Source organism: Corvus brachyrhynchos, unplaced genomic scaffold, assembly GCF_000691975.1.
Source record: "Corvus brachyrhynchos isolate BGI_N302 unplaced genomic scaffold, ASM69197v1 scaffold146, whole genome shotgun sequence".
Lineage (NCBI taxonomy): Eukaryota > Metazoa > Chordata > Aves > Passeriformes > Corvidae > Corvus > Corvus brachyrhynchos.
The window spans coordinates 273,425-286,225 of record NW_008238960.1 but is presented as its reverse complement, the minus strand read 5'-3'; the positions used below and the strand labels follow the sequence as shown (position 1 = coordinate 286,225).

Genomic DNA, 12,801 nt, shown 5'->3' with positions numbered 1-12,801 from the left:
TTTAAGTGGCTTAGAGAATTGTCCATATTCAAACTGGCCAGCTGATAGGTTCTATCAGGTCCCAGAGGAAGCTGTAAGAAGAACATCACTTCCAAGACTCAGCTTGCTAACCTATGACAGTTACCCACACAGTAAAGAAGTTCTTCCTCATATGCCGGTGGAACTTCCTCGGCATCAGTTTCTGCCCATTGCCTCTACTCTTACTGCTTGTCACCACTGAGAAGAGCCTGGTTCCACTCTTTTGACACCTTCCTTTCAGATACTTATAGACATTGATAATGTCCCCTCTCAGCTGTCTCTTCTTGAGGCTGAAGAGGCCCATCTCCCTCAGCCTTGTAAGAGATGCTCCAGTCCCTTATCATCATTGTTGCCTTGTACTTGTGGTTATCAAGTTTGCCTTGGTGTTGTGTAACTCAATCCTCCTTGAGCAAGGGAAGGTCTTCCTTCCAAAGTTTGTTACCCTGATTCTTCTGGGTCAGAGATCCCTGAGGGCTGGTCTTGTCAGTGAGGTGGATCTGCCACTCTGCATTCCCTGTTACCAAGGTTCCCCCTCCATTTAGTAACAGGCCCACATTATCTTTTCTTTTCTTTTTTTTATTGATGTATTTGAAGAAGTCTTTCTTGTTGCCCTTGGCATCCTTGGCCAGATTTAATTTCAGATGGGCCTTGGTCTTTCTTGTCTTATTTCTACTTATTCTGGCAATCCCTCTATATTCCTTCAAAATGGTCTGACCATGCTTCCACCTCCTGTGTATTTCCTGTTTATACTTGAGTAATCACAGGAGTTCTTTATTCATTTATGTGATTCTCTTGCTCCCTTTACCTGATTTCTTGCTCACTGGGATGCATTGTTCTTGAGCCTAGAGGAAGTGATCCTGGAATATCAACCAGCTCTCTTACTCTTTGCTGCAGAGTCTGTTCCCATATGATTCTTCCTGGGAGATCCCTGAAGAGACTAAAGTTTGCTGTCCTGAACTCTGAGGTGACAATTACTTGCTTCCTCCTTGCCCATTACTGAGCTCCACAGTCTCATGGCCACTACAGCCAAGGCTGCTCCCAGCCTTCACATCTCCAGCAACTCCTTCCCTGTTTGTTTGTATAAAGTCAAGCAGCACGTCATTCCTTCTTGGATTATCCACTACCTGTGTCAGAAAGTTGTCATCAATGCTTTCCAGGAACCACCTAGACTGTTTGTGTTTTGCTGTGTTGCTTCTCCAGGGGGTAGTTAAGAGACTCCCACAAGAACCAATGCCTGTTTCTTTAAAGCTGCTTCTAGCTGTCTGTAGAAGGCCTTATCCACTTTGTCCTCCTGCTCAGGTGGCTGTAGCAAACACCCACAGCAATGTCACCCTTACTAGTCTGGTGTTTTTTCCTAATCCGTAAGCTCTCTGCTTGCTCATCGTCCACCCCAAGACAGAGCTCAATACATTCCAAGTGTTGTTGCCCTAAGAAGGCAATTCCACCACTGTGCCTCCCTGGTCTGTCTCTCCTAAACAGTGTGTAGCCCTTCATGACAACATTCCAATCGTGTGAACTATCCCACTACATCTCCGTAATTGAAATGAGATCAAAGCTCTCTAACTGAACACGGATCTCTAGCTCCTCCTGTTTGTTCCCCATACTGCATGTGTTGGTATACAGGCATTTTATAGAAGTATTTGATTGTGTCAGTATCCCAGTAGGTGTGCAAAGACATGCCCCATAGTCCCCATGCCCAATGTTGGTTATGTCTTCGGCTGCTTGTGCTCAATTAAGATATTCACTCTTAAACTTCCTTTTGCTACTAGCATGGTTGCTATGGTTCTGCCCTTCCAACACTTTATCTCTGTTGAGCCTGGCTATGTTCCTGTTCCCCCTTCAACTCTACATTAAAGCTCTCTCAACTAGCCCTGGTAAGTCCTGAGCTAAGATCCTTTATCCCTTTTGAGACATGTGGACTCTGTTTGTTGCCAGGTTCTGTCATATAAACTAACTCATTATCAAAAATCCCAAAATTCTGCTGCTAAGTCCAGTCCTGAAGCCAGATGTTCATCTGCATGATTTTCCTGTTTCTTGCCCCATCATTCTCTCAATTGGCAGGACAGAAAGGAACAACTTGGGTTTCAGATTCCTTGACCAGTTGTCCCAAGGCCCTGAGGCCTCTCTTGATTGACTGCAGCCTTCTTGTTCAGACCTCAGCAGTGCCTACCAGGAAAACCAGTAGAAGGTAATAATCAGTGGGCAGTACCAAGCTGGGAAGTTTCTTTGTTGTGTCCCTTAGCTGGGTCACAGAGGCTCAACACACCTCCCTATGTGTTGGATCTGGTTAGCATATTGGGCCCTCCATTCCTCTTAAAAGGGAGTCACCAATGACTACTACCCTTTTTTAAGTCTTACTTGGGGAGGTTGTTATGTGGGTGGTAGGCTGCCATGCCCTAGGCAACCCCTCCATTCCAGAAGAACCTTAATCCACATTCTCATTTCCCTGCTCAGATTCTAGGGCCTTATACGTATTGTATAAGGGCACATAGGAAGGTGAGGTAGGTCGAGAAGGGATTTGCCTGCAACCCCAACCAGAAACCCTTTTCTACTCCCCTCCGTCTCTAAGCTCCCTTCCTTCTCCTTGATGGTGAGAGGGTAGGGGATCTGTTGCTTCTTGTGAAGTGAATGGTTGGGTGCATTTGTCCAAAGCATGGTATAGTGCAGCTTCACCATCAATTTCATCCTCAGTCACTAATACTTAGTATTTCTATTTCATCTCTCAGCTCGCCACTAGGTTGAGCAGATCATTGACCTGATCGCACCTCACACAGCTGTTGTCTCTGCTGCCCTCTGAGAGCAGCACCAGGCTCTGGCACACCCTTGCAGAGTAAGACCTGGACCCTGCATGCTTTTGTGGGTGCTCCCTCTGGATTGCCACATCCCTTCTCGTGTGTGCAGTGGAAGAAACTTTTATCTGACTGGACAGCGTACCTGAGCTCTGTTGGCAAGGGTGATGACCACCGAGATAACTGCTTGAGCTGGCAGTGCCTCAGCATCCTTCCTGTTCACCCTACCTGTGCAAACTGCCATGCTGTGCCCTGGCTGATACACCATGCTCTGTTTGCCACACTCCTGGTCGCTTGAGCTCCTGGGGGTGGCTTATCTATGCGTAGGAGTGGGTGCTCTCTCTGCTGGCCCTGCCCACACTGAGTCAGAGCTGCATCTCTTTCTGCTTTAGTAACAAGGTCTTGCCTTGGTATGAGGCAACGACACCAACAATTTGCTCTATTTCATGTTATAACTTCAATTTTAATGACTCATGATGTGTAAAAAACTCGAGCACCTATCTATTTATTGACAGAGCTTAAAGACACCAAGGATTGAAGTGACAGTAAGTATCAATAATCAGCCACCTTGTTGCTATCTCAAGCAGTGCTGCCTTTTGATGGCTGTTTTATAAAAAAGCTGTCAAGTTGAACAAGATTAATTAATCTTCAGTCCGATTCTAAAGCTTGTAGAGGTTGGGGGGCTAGAAGGCTGACAAGCACGGCACTTTCCAGAGATGAGAGCTTTATCCACAGAGGCTGAATGACTCTGCTGTCAGCATGCACAGCAGTCACCTAGAGGAGGGCAGTGCTGGAGATCATTCAGTGTTGGGGTGTGGAAGGATTGTCATGGCTACCTCACATTCACACCTGTAAGCTGTGAATATCAGTGTGCAGGTACAAGGATACCTGGAACAGATGAGTCTGTCCTGTTTTTAAAGCAAAATGTAAATTATCTGGAGGCCCCAACAGTTTCCAGTGGAGAGTATTCATGTGAAGAAAATCCCGAACACCTGAAGGTTTTGACTCATTTGGGACCAAACCCAAAGAGAAGTTTAGTGATTGCAGAAACAGTCTCTCCTAAATCTCTCAGGAATTTTTGAATGACCAATTCCAGTGCAGTTCATTTCAGTTTATTTCAGTTTCATTTCACCCTATTTCTCAGCTGGGTAGTCTGAACACTGGGAGTACAGTGTCCCAGTTATTCTGTCTGTGGGAGCCTATTGACAGGACAACATCATGCTTTTTGTCAAGGTCCTTGAGAAGCCATAAGTGGTCATCAACATCATCTCTCACATTTTTATTCTCTAAAAAGCGATGGTCAGCCTTTACTTATCAACATGGCTGTTCCAGTTTGGTCAAATTTAGAGATATATCCTCTGAGAGAAGGAACAACCACCCCTCCCCCCACCAGGTTGGGGGGGGGGAATTTCCTCAAAGGAAAGAGATAAAAACTATTTATTTAACAAACACATGGGAAAAGGATAATAATGCTAAACAATAAAATCTTTTGCTGTGAAGAAAAAACCTGGGAAAGTGTTAGAGTCCTCCCTTTGGTCTCCTTGGAGCTGGGGCTTGGCCCAGGGCCAGGCCCTCTGTGCTTGGTGGAAAGTCCTCCCAATGTGTTCTGATACTGAAGCAATCCACGGAAAAAGGGAAAAATCCGAAATTCCAGGGAAGGGAAAAAAAGTTCAACTCTCAGTCTCTCTCTGGAGAAGAAGAAGAAGAAACCGAAAGAAAAAAACTGGCTGAAAGCTGGCTGGGAAAAAGAAGTCGCTATCTCTGTGTGACCTTGAACAAGTTGCAAACTGCTTTGAAAAAGTTCTGCTCGGGTTTTTTTCCTTCCCCCTCTCAGGCTCAGTTTAAAGGCATAGAAAGGCACAAGAATTAATTTCTGGGCATAGGGCAGCGATATGGGATACACATCATAAAGTCACCCCAAGACAATGGCCCTTGATACTCTGCTCTTATCTGAATTCAGAACTGAAATATCTTCAACAGAAAACATAAGTAAAGCTAGATTTTCCTTATAATTTTTCCAGTAACTTTAATTTGGGGTGAATTGAAAGAATAAATTTAAGGTATTTCTGAACTGCATCTTTATTATGTTTAATGCTTAAATTTAAGTATGTTAGTAAGAGTTGCACAGTGGTTAGACTTGGAGACTAGACTCCTCTCTCAGGTGGTTTGGAACCTCTTCAGGACTGGTAAAAAAAATTACAGAAGGCAGTACAGAATCTTACAGATGTTTGAATCCTCCAGGGTTTGTCACATCATTAGCAAAGGCAGCTTCCTCTGCTATGTGCAGCTATAAAGTTGTGAACTGCTTCTGTTAATCTAGTGTTGGAAACATGGGTGGCTCTGTGAAAACCTGCACACTGTGTACAGAGCTGCACATAAAGAAATTGTGACTGCAAAAGGTCTAGGTGAAAAAGATGACAAATTTCTCCTATCTTTTCATCTGAAAGGAGGTGTTAAAAGTTGAGAGAGAAGCAAAAGCAGGAATAATATAAGCTTAAATAATATTAAACTGTTTTGTCTTCTAGCATAACACTTCAATAGGGCTGCGGTTATCATCTGGATTGACATAGTTTGAGAGTGAATGTGGGACTTGCTTGGTGGTACAAATGGTAAAGTTCTATTTGCTAAAGAAATGAGGAAAATGAGGTAAACAAAGACATGGCTTGCTTTTTCAGATGCAGACTTTGTGATACATATATGTAACTGCCCATTCATAATTTGGAAAACTATTGTGTTATAGTAAGAGCGGACCTTACAGCATTCACCTGTTTCTTCTTCCAGCTGTTTGTTGAAAAGATGTAATTATGAGAGCATGGTTCTTCAAACCATCTTATGCACACTGATTCAATAGAAGCTTACATTCTGAAATAGGAATATGCTAGCCAGGCATCAGGTTTTATGAGCATATGGCAGGTTTGTCTCTGTGGAAGAATTTCAACTTCAGGAATGAATGTAGTAACATTAAGGAAAGCATGAACTCAATAGAAAACACAAAAATATGTAGTATTTCTGCTTTGAACTAAAATTTGCTTTGAACTACTATTATTAATGTTTATAAATGACAAGCATTTTCAGCAGATTAAGAAATGAAACCCATGTTTTGGTCATGAATATACAGAGACTTCTTCCAAATGCTGCTAGATTTGTATTGCTAAGCCGCCCAGCTCTGCGGAGTTCCATGCCAGAGCGCGGGGTGTCGCAATCTCCAAACAGTGTCTCCACAGCTAAGCTGCTCGGCAGGATTTGCTGAATACACTCACACACGTGCATACGCACAAACGCACAGATAGCTTCCGTAATAAAGTCAATGGCAAGGAGATAGGAAGGGTCCTTGCATAGATTTCCACAGAAAGCAGTTTATTGCTACTGCCTGTGAAGGTTTCTTGAGGCAAATGACCCAGAACACGTGAGAACTCAGGCTTAAGTACGGGGGTGTACCAGGAGCCAACTGGGGAAGCAGAACTGGGGTAGATTACCATAACCAAACATAGCAGTCTGGGAGAGGCTTCTTTTCCTCACCATGACCGTGACAGAACTATCTGGTATTAGGGACTGTCTTATCGAGAACTCTTTCTGTCCCTGTACCACAGTCCAACTGGCCACCACAACTCCTCTTTTCTGTACTAATTAAAAAGCCTTTCCCAGAGATCCCAGAACCAAACGCCCCAAACAACCAAACATACATAAAGTAACAAAACCAATCAGAAACACCCACAACCCATTGTCCCAACAAGTCTTCAAATCCTTCAGGGGATTTTTTCTCTGGACCCTGGTATGGATGCTCTCATGGAGGGGGGTAGTCTTTGCCAGGGTCTGTTTTGGCTGCAGTAGAGTTCAAGCCTTGGCTGCCAGTGGTATTGGGAACATCCAGAGGATGGTGGCGGGACAAATGCTGGGTTTCCTGATGCACTGTTGGTTGGCAGGTGTTTCTGCTAGAGTTTTAAACAGAGTTAAAATTTGCAATTTGGGGGGAGGCCTTCCATTCCCTCCCTCTTTACATTCCCCTTTCTTTATTAACTAAGCTGAAAAAAAAAAAAAAGGGAATGGTAACAGGGGTATGGGAGCACATTAGTGGTGTAAAACCGACCTAGTCGCAGCTCTGGTTGTGGGACGGCAGGTCAGTGTCTGCGGTGGAGATTTGCATCATCTCTATCTCTAGGCTGTGCTTCTTTGGTCTTTGGGTTGTTCTGCATCAACTCCAGGCACAGCTGTGTCTTTGGGAGCAGTGTTTGCTGGGCCAGTGTAAGGCTTTATGTTCTTGCCTGGAAGCCACCTTGGGCCTGACAGTGTTGATACACAGGCATACCCCCTCCCCCAGGTTATTAAAGGAAAAGGGCCCAGTATTTGTTGGCTTTCAGGATCTTTGATCAGCACCGGTGGCTTCTCATTGAGCTTAGCTTGGGCCGAATTGGAGAAGTGCCAGAATACAGGGGCGTTTGGCTCTGTGGATGAGCAGTTTAGAAAATTTATCGTGAAAAGGGCTTTACAGAGCCTCTCAATAGGAGAACTGGTCTCTGTCCCTCCTCACTGCTGATCGAGGACCCACTTAATGGTGCCATGGGCCCTTTCAACAATTGACTGTCCTGTAGGGGAGTGTGGTATGCCTGTGCTGTGCTTCACCCCCCACTGACTGAAGAAATCCCTGAGTTTGTGGGAGGTGTAGGCAGGGCCACTGTCAGTTTTAATTTGTTCTGGGATGCCCAAGATGGCAAACGCCAGGAGAAAGTGCCTGGTGACATCTTTGGTTTTCTCTCCTGCGTGAGCCGAAGCAAACACTGCTCCTGAAAACATTTCAATGGACACGTGTATGTATTTTTGCCTGCCGGATAGTGGATCACATCTGTCTGCCACAACTGGCAACTGTTGAATCCTTGGGGTTTAATCCCGGAGCCCAGTGATGGAACTTGGTGCTGCTGACAGTTGGGGCATGTGGCCACTATCGCCCTTGCCTGGTCGCACAGTAGGTGGAACATGCACATGAGGGCTGGCACATTCTGATGGTAAAAGCTGTGGCTCATCTTGGCCTGTGCAAAGATGTCAGGTAATGTTAGCAGTCTGCACAGGGATGGCTAGGGCATCTGCTCTTCTGTTGTCCTCTGCAATGGGCCCTGGGAGGTTGGTGTGTGACCTCACATGCATTATATGAAATGGTTGCTTTCGGTGGGAGATGAGGTAGATTAACTTCAAAAGCAACCTGTGTAAATTTGGGTTTGACACTACTTTTAGCAAGGAATGTTCAGCTCTAGCAACTACACTGGCCACATATGCCAAATCAGTAACCAGATTAATCGGCTCTTTGAATCTCTCAAAAGCCCTGACAACGGCTGCTAGCTCTGCAATCTGCAGGGATCCTTTAACAGTCTGGATGTCAGACTCCCACTTCTGCATCTTTGAATCTTTCCAAGTCATCACGGACTTCTGTGATCCCCCCGAGCCATCTGTAAAAATGGTCAGGGCCTTTACAGATGTTTGACTTTGGAGTGATTTTGGAGCCAAATGGAAAGCCAAATTAAACAGCTTATGACTGGGTTGGTGAATGGAACTTTGGCCTGTGTAGCTGTCAAGGGCGAACTGGAGGTGCTTATTGTTCTGGAGCAAATGGTCCAGAATCCCAGTCATCAATGGGAGGCAAATGCATGTGAAATCACACCCACAGGGTGTGGAGGCATCCCCTGGCTTTAATAATGAGCTGAGCCATCAGCTCTTGAGGTGTTGTAATGGTCTTAATAAGCTCACGGTGTAAGAAGACCCACTCGATGATAACGAGTGGATCTTTCTGCGCAGCGTCCCACTGAAAAATTAATGCATTGAACCTGGGCGACTTACCCAGGATGATGAGCTGGAACAGGAGAGTGGGGTCACTCCTGTGTGTCTGGTGGGAAGACAATGCTTCCTGGACTTTTGTGATGGATTCCTGGGCCTCAGGAATGATGGCACAGGATGAATCAAGGTCATCATTGCCTCAGAGAAGATTGAAGAGCAGTGTGAGGTTCTCTGTCGTGATCTCCAGCAATGGACGCACCCAGTTGATGGACCCGCAGAGCTGGTGGAGGTCGTGGAGGGTCTTTGGGTTATCTTTGATGGTGAGATGCTGGGGTACAATGGTCCGCTCACTGATTCGGAGTCCCAGGTAGGTCCAAGGGCAGGTTCACTGGATCTTGTCTTTGTGGATTTCAAATCCAGCGTCTTCAATAGCCTTTATTGTCTTAGTTAAAACAGTGTCCAAATAGGACTGATCTCGGGAACAAACTAGTATATCATCCACATAACGCAGGACGATGGCATCTGGAAAAGTCTTTCTGATAGGTGAGAGGATGTGGGCCATGTACCACTGGCAGATGGAAGGTGAGTTTTTCATCCCCTGAGGGAGGACTCGCTAGTGGTACCTTTTCAGAGGGGCCTGCCTGTTTATGGATGGGACTGAGAAGGCAAACCGGGGTGCATCTTGAGGATGGAGTGGGATGGTAAAAAAGCAGTCTTTGATATCTATGACTGCAAGTCTCCCTTTGCATGGCAGCATGGAGAGTGAGGGCAGGCCGGGCTGCAGGGGACCTAGGTCTTCGATGACCTCGTTTATCTTGTGAAGGTCGTGGAGAAGTCTCCACCTGTCTTTGCCAAGTTTCTTAATAACAAAGACAGGAGAGTTCCAAGGGCTGTTGATGGGTATTATATGACCCTTGGAAAGCTGCTCTTCCATGAGGAACTCTAAAGCGTGCAGCTTTTCAGCTGAAAGGGACCACTTGTCTGTCCACACTGGACTATCGGTCTTCAATGTCAGCGGTGGGGTGGCGTGCTCTTCAGTGGCCCCAACTAAAAATCCCGAGGTGGCTTGGGGATTTCTAGTCTATCTCCCCACTGAGACAACAGATCCCTGCCCCACAAGGTAATGCCTGACCTGACCACGAAGGGCCTGATGGTGGCTACCTGACCTTCGGGTCCCTCCACGATGATACTATCTTTGCTGTGCATGGAGAGTGCAGCACCTCCAATCCCCAAGATGGCTCCGTTAGCCGGAGTCAGTTTCCAGTCCCGTGGCCACTCAGAGCGAGGTATAATGGTGACATCAGCTCCGGTGTCTGCCATTCCTGGAAGATACAACTCAGAACCTCTGTTAAGCAGACCACACTCTATCATAGGTTTATCTGGTCCCACAACCTCAACCCAGCATGCTATCGGGTTCTCCGGGATCCAGTCTCTATGATGTGGTAGTAGAAAGAATTGGGCAATAGCCATCCCTTTGTATAAAAACCAAGGGGGCTTACTACATGAAACAGTCACAAAAACTTCATCTTGAGGGCCGACGATTTGGACTTCTGGAGTAACATAAAGTACGTCTGGCCCATAAAGAAGTCCACTTCCTGTAATTAAAATGTCTCTTGGGCCATCTGGGGGCCCGCATTGGCCTGTAGGGATTTTATACATGCCCTCATTATCAAATTTAATAGAAAGGGCACTCATCAGCTGCTGTCGGGTGCCCACCTGGACCTGTTGGGATGCCTCGGAGACCTGGAGCTCCTGGTCCACATAGGCATAATCAGGAATTATTTCCAGAACCTCGGGATAGCAGGCAGGGCAGGGCAAGGTGGCTTGGCATTTGATGTTGTAGCGCGGGGCCGTACCACGCTTTGCTGGCGGTTTCCTGAGTGGCGTTGATGGTGGAGCTGACAAGTTGGGCAGTCTAATAGCGGGCATCCCACCGGTCGATGAAATTCCTTGGCCACCCGAGGTTCCTGGCAGTCCTTAAGAAAGTGTCCAAACTCCCCACAATTAAAGCATCTTTGCTCTTCCTTGGATGATGCCACCAAGGCTTCAGCCACCCCTTTTGAAACTGCTATTGCTATTGTGTGTTCTGTGGATGTTAGTTTGGCACAGGCTTCAATCATTTGATCTATTGTGGGCTCAGGGTCAAGAGGGAGGGCCCTTCAAATTTTCTTACACTCTGCATTTGCGTTGGCCATTGCCAAACTGTGTAAAATCTCTTTGCGGGCTTCTGTATTCTCGACCTGCCTTTCAATAGAGCTCTTTAAACAATCAATAAATTTAATAAAAGACTCCTCTATGCCTTGTCTAACATCTGAAAAGTTCAAAGTGGGAGTGGCATCATCTGAGGTTTGGAGCAGGGTTTGGAGCAGGGCTTCCTCCACTGCCTTTTTAATATCTCCAAGGACAGCCTCAGGGATGTCTTGAGCTTGGTCCAGGGGCCACTCTAATTTACCCTCTCTGCATAAATGTTCAATAGTTAAATGAGCTTTCGTGCGGTCTCCTTGATATGTTTGTAGGAGCCCTCTCAACTGTTTCTTCCATGTTCTTTCCCACAGCATATACTCTGTAGGAGAGAGCAGGCATGACACAATGTTTTTGATATCATGGGGCACTAGGGTGAGAGTGGAGAGAGAAACCTGGAGCAGGTTTTTAAAATAGGGTGACCCCTGCCCATAGTCCTTGCTGGCTTTGCATAGCCCCTTTAGCTGCTGCTAAGGTATCGGTTCCCAGTGGGCTTTCCTGCCTCCTCTCGTGAAAGTAACTGGGGCAGCATATGGCACAACCTTATTTTCCTGGTCCCAGTTACCATCTTTGGCTGCCTGCTTTCTCACCCTAGCCCAGTAATCCTCAGACTCAGCATCGAAATCTGAGAAGTCACTGCTCTCCTCTTCTGAATTGTCGAGAGTGTGCCTGGCAGGGGTGCGGGGCTTCTGGCAAGCCGGGGCACCCTGGTACAGTGTGGCCGAGATGGCAGCTTTCAAGCATCCCCCCCCACCCCAGCTTTGGCAGTGTAGGAACCTGCCGTGGGTTGGGTCCCATGGGCGGGGTCACCAATGGAAGGGGTGAGGACACTGGAGGCAGAGGTGGGGTCGGCAGCTGGGAGGGGACTCCTGGTGAAGGGGGGGGGCCCAACACAAACATGCTCATTAACACATGGGAGGGGCCAGGGACAGAGAGGGGGCCAGGCACGATGACGTAAGTGGGAGTAGGTGGAGGGGGGCCTGTGCAATTCCAAAATGGCTACGGCCACGGCTGCCACATGGTGTTCTCCATCTTGTGTAACTGGAGGGGAGGGGGGAAATTAAAAATAGAAGAAGCAGCTGGGATTGTGGTACTGGCCATGCTGCCACCATCTTGGAGCAAGTTTGAAGTGGAAAAAGCCAGGAAAGTGAGTACAGGGAGAAGGTTTGGAGAAGAATCTTCCCCAAAGGTAGCTTGGCCAGCGCTATCCTGAGCAGGGAACAAAAGAGACCTGGAGGTGGCAGGGAGTCGGTAGCAGCCCTGGGCCGTCAGGCAGAATCCATCTCCCTGTTTCTCTTGAGGCAGGGCAGAGGGAACAGGGATGCAGGGATAGGGACGTGGGCAAGGGGTGTTTTTCCAAACAGTTCCCAACATTTTAACAGCTTTCTAACTAGCTGGTAGAACAAATAAATTTTTCCCAATGCAAACAGCCAAGGAACAAGCCATTTTAAATTCCCTCTAAAGTGGTTAAGCAACCAAGTAAGAAAATGCATTAAATCTTCCCTTGAAAAATGAAAGTTCCTGCAAATAAGGGCTTTTAGAACTTGGGGAAAGGCATCCCATAGGAGACGGTCTATCTCAGCCTCCATCTCCCTCTCCTCTCAGCCCTGAGACAAAAGAGAAAAATGAAAAGGATAAGAAGTGACCTGTATCTCACCAGAGGGTCAAATGAACATCTTGGGGGTGGTCCGGTTGACCGCAGACCGGTCTCTATTACCGCAGGCCTGGGCCCTATGGTATATCACCATGTCCCGCAGCCATAGGGAGGAGGAGGAGAGATGATCCAGCAGGCAGGAACTGTGCAGCGAGATTGATTGATTGAATTATTTTACAAATTCTTTTATAGACTTTTTTCTTCATAGTCTAATTGGACAAAGGACCAGCCACCCCTTGGGGTGATTGGCTAAAATCCTAAAACATCCATTGTCAAAATATTTTTCTACTATACCATAAACAAGACTTTTCAAGGTTGCAGGTGGCTTGGTCGTTT

At 46.7% G+C, this 12,801-nt stretch overlaps 1 protein-coding gene and 1 long non-coding RNA gene across 8 annotated transcripts in view; one reads left to right on the top strand and one right to left on the bottom strand.

Moving 5' to 3' along the window:
* Window positions 1-12,801, top strand: part of PDE1C (phosphodiesterase 1C) — a 375,734-nt gene that overhangs the window by 151,019 nt on the left and 211,914 nt on the right. The window lies entirely within an intron of this gene.
* On the bottom strand, window positions 5,887-12,597 carry LOC108447732. Of its 2 annotated transcripts, XR_001863414.1 has the most exons (3): window positions 12,469-12,597; window positions 8,634-11,133; window positions 5,887-6,739 (listed from the first exon to the last, which is right to left on the bottom strand). It is a non-coding gene; the product is annotated as an uncharacterized LOC108447732 (long non-coding RNA). The 2 variants fall into 2 exon arrangements; XR_001863413.1 differs by having other exon boundaries at window positions 8,634-12,597.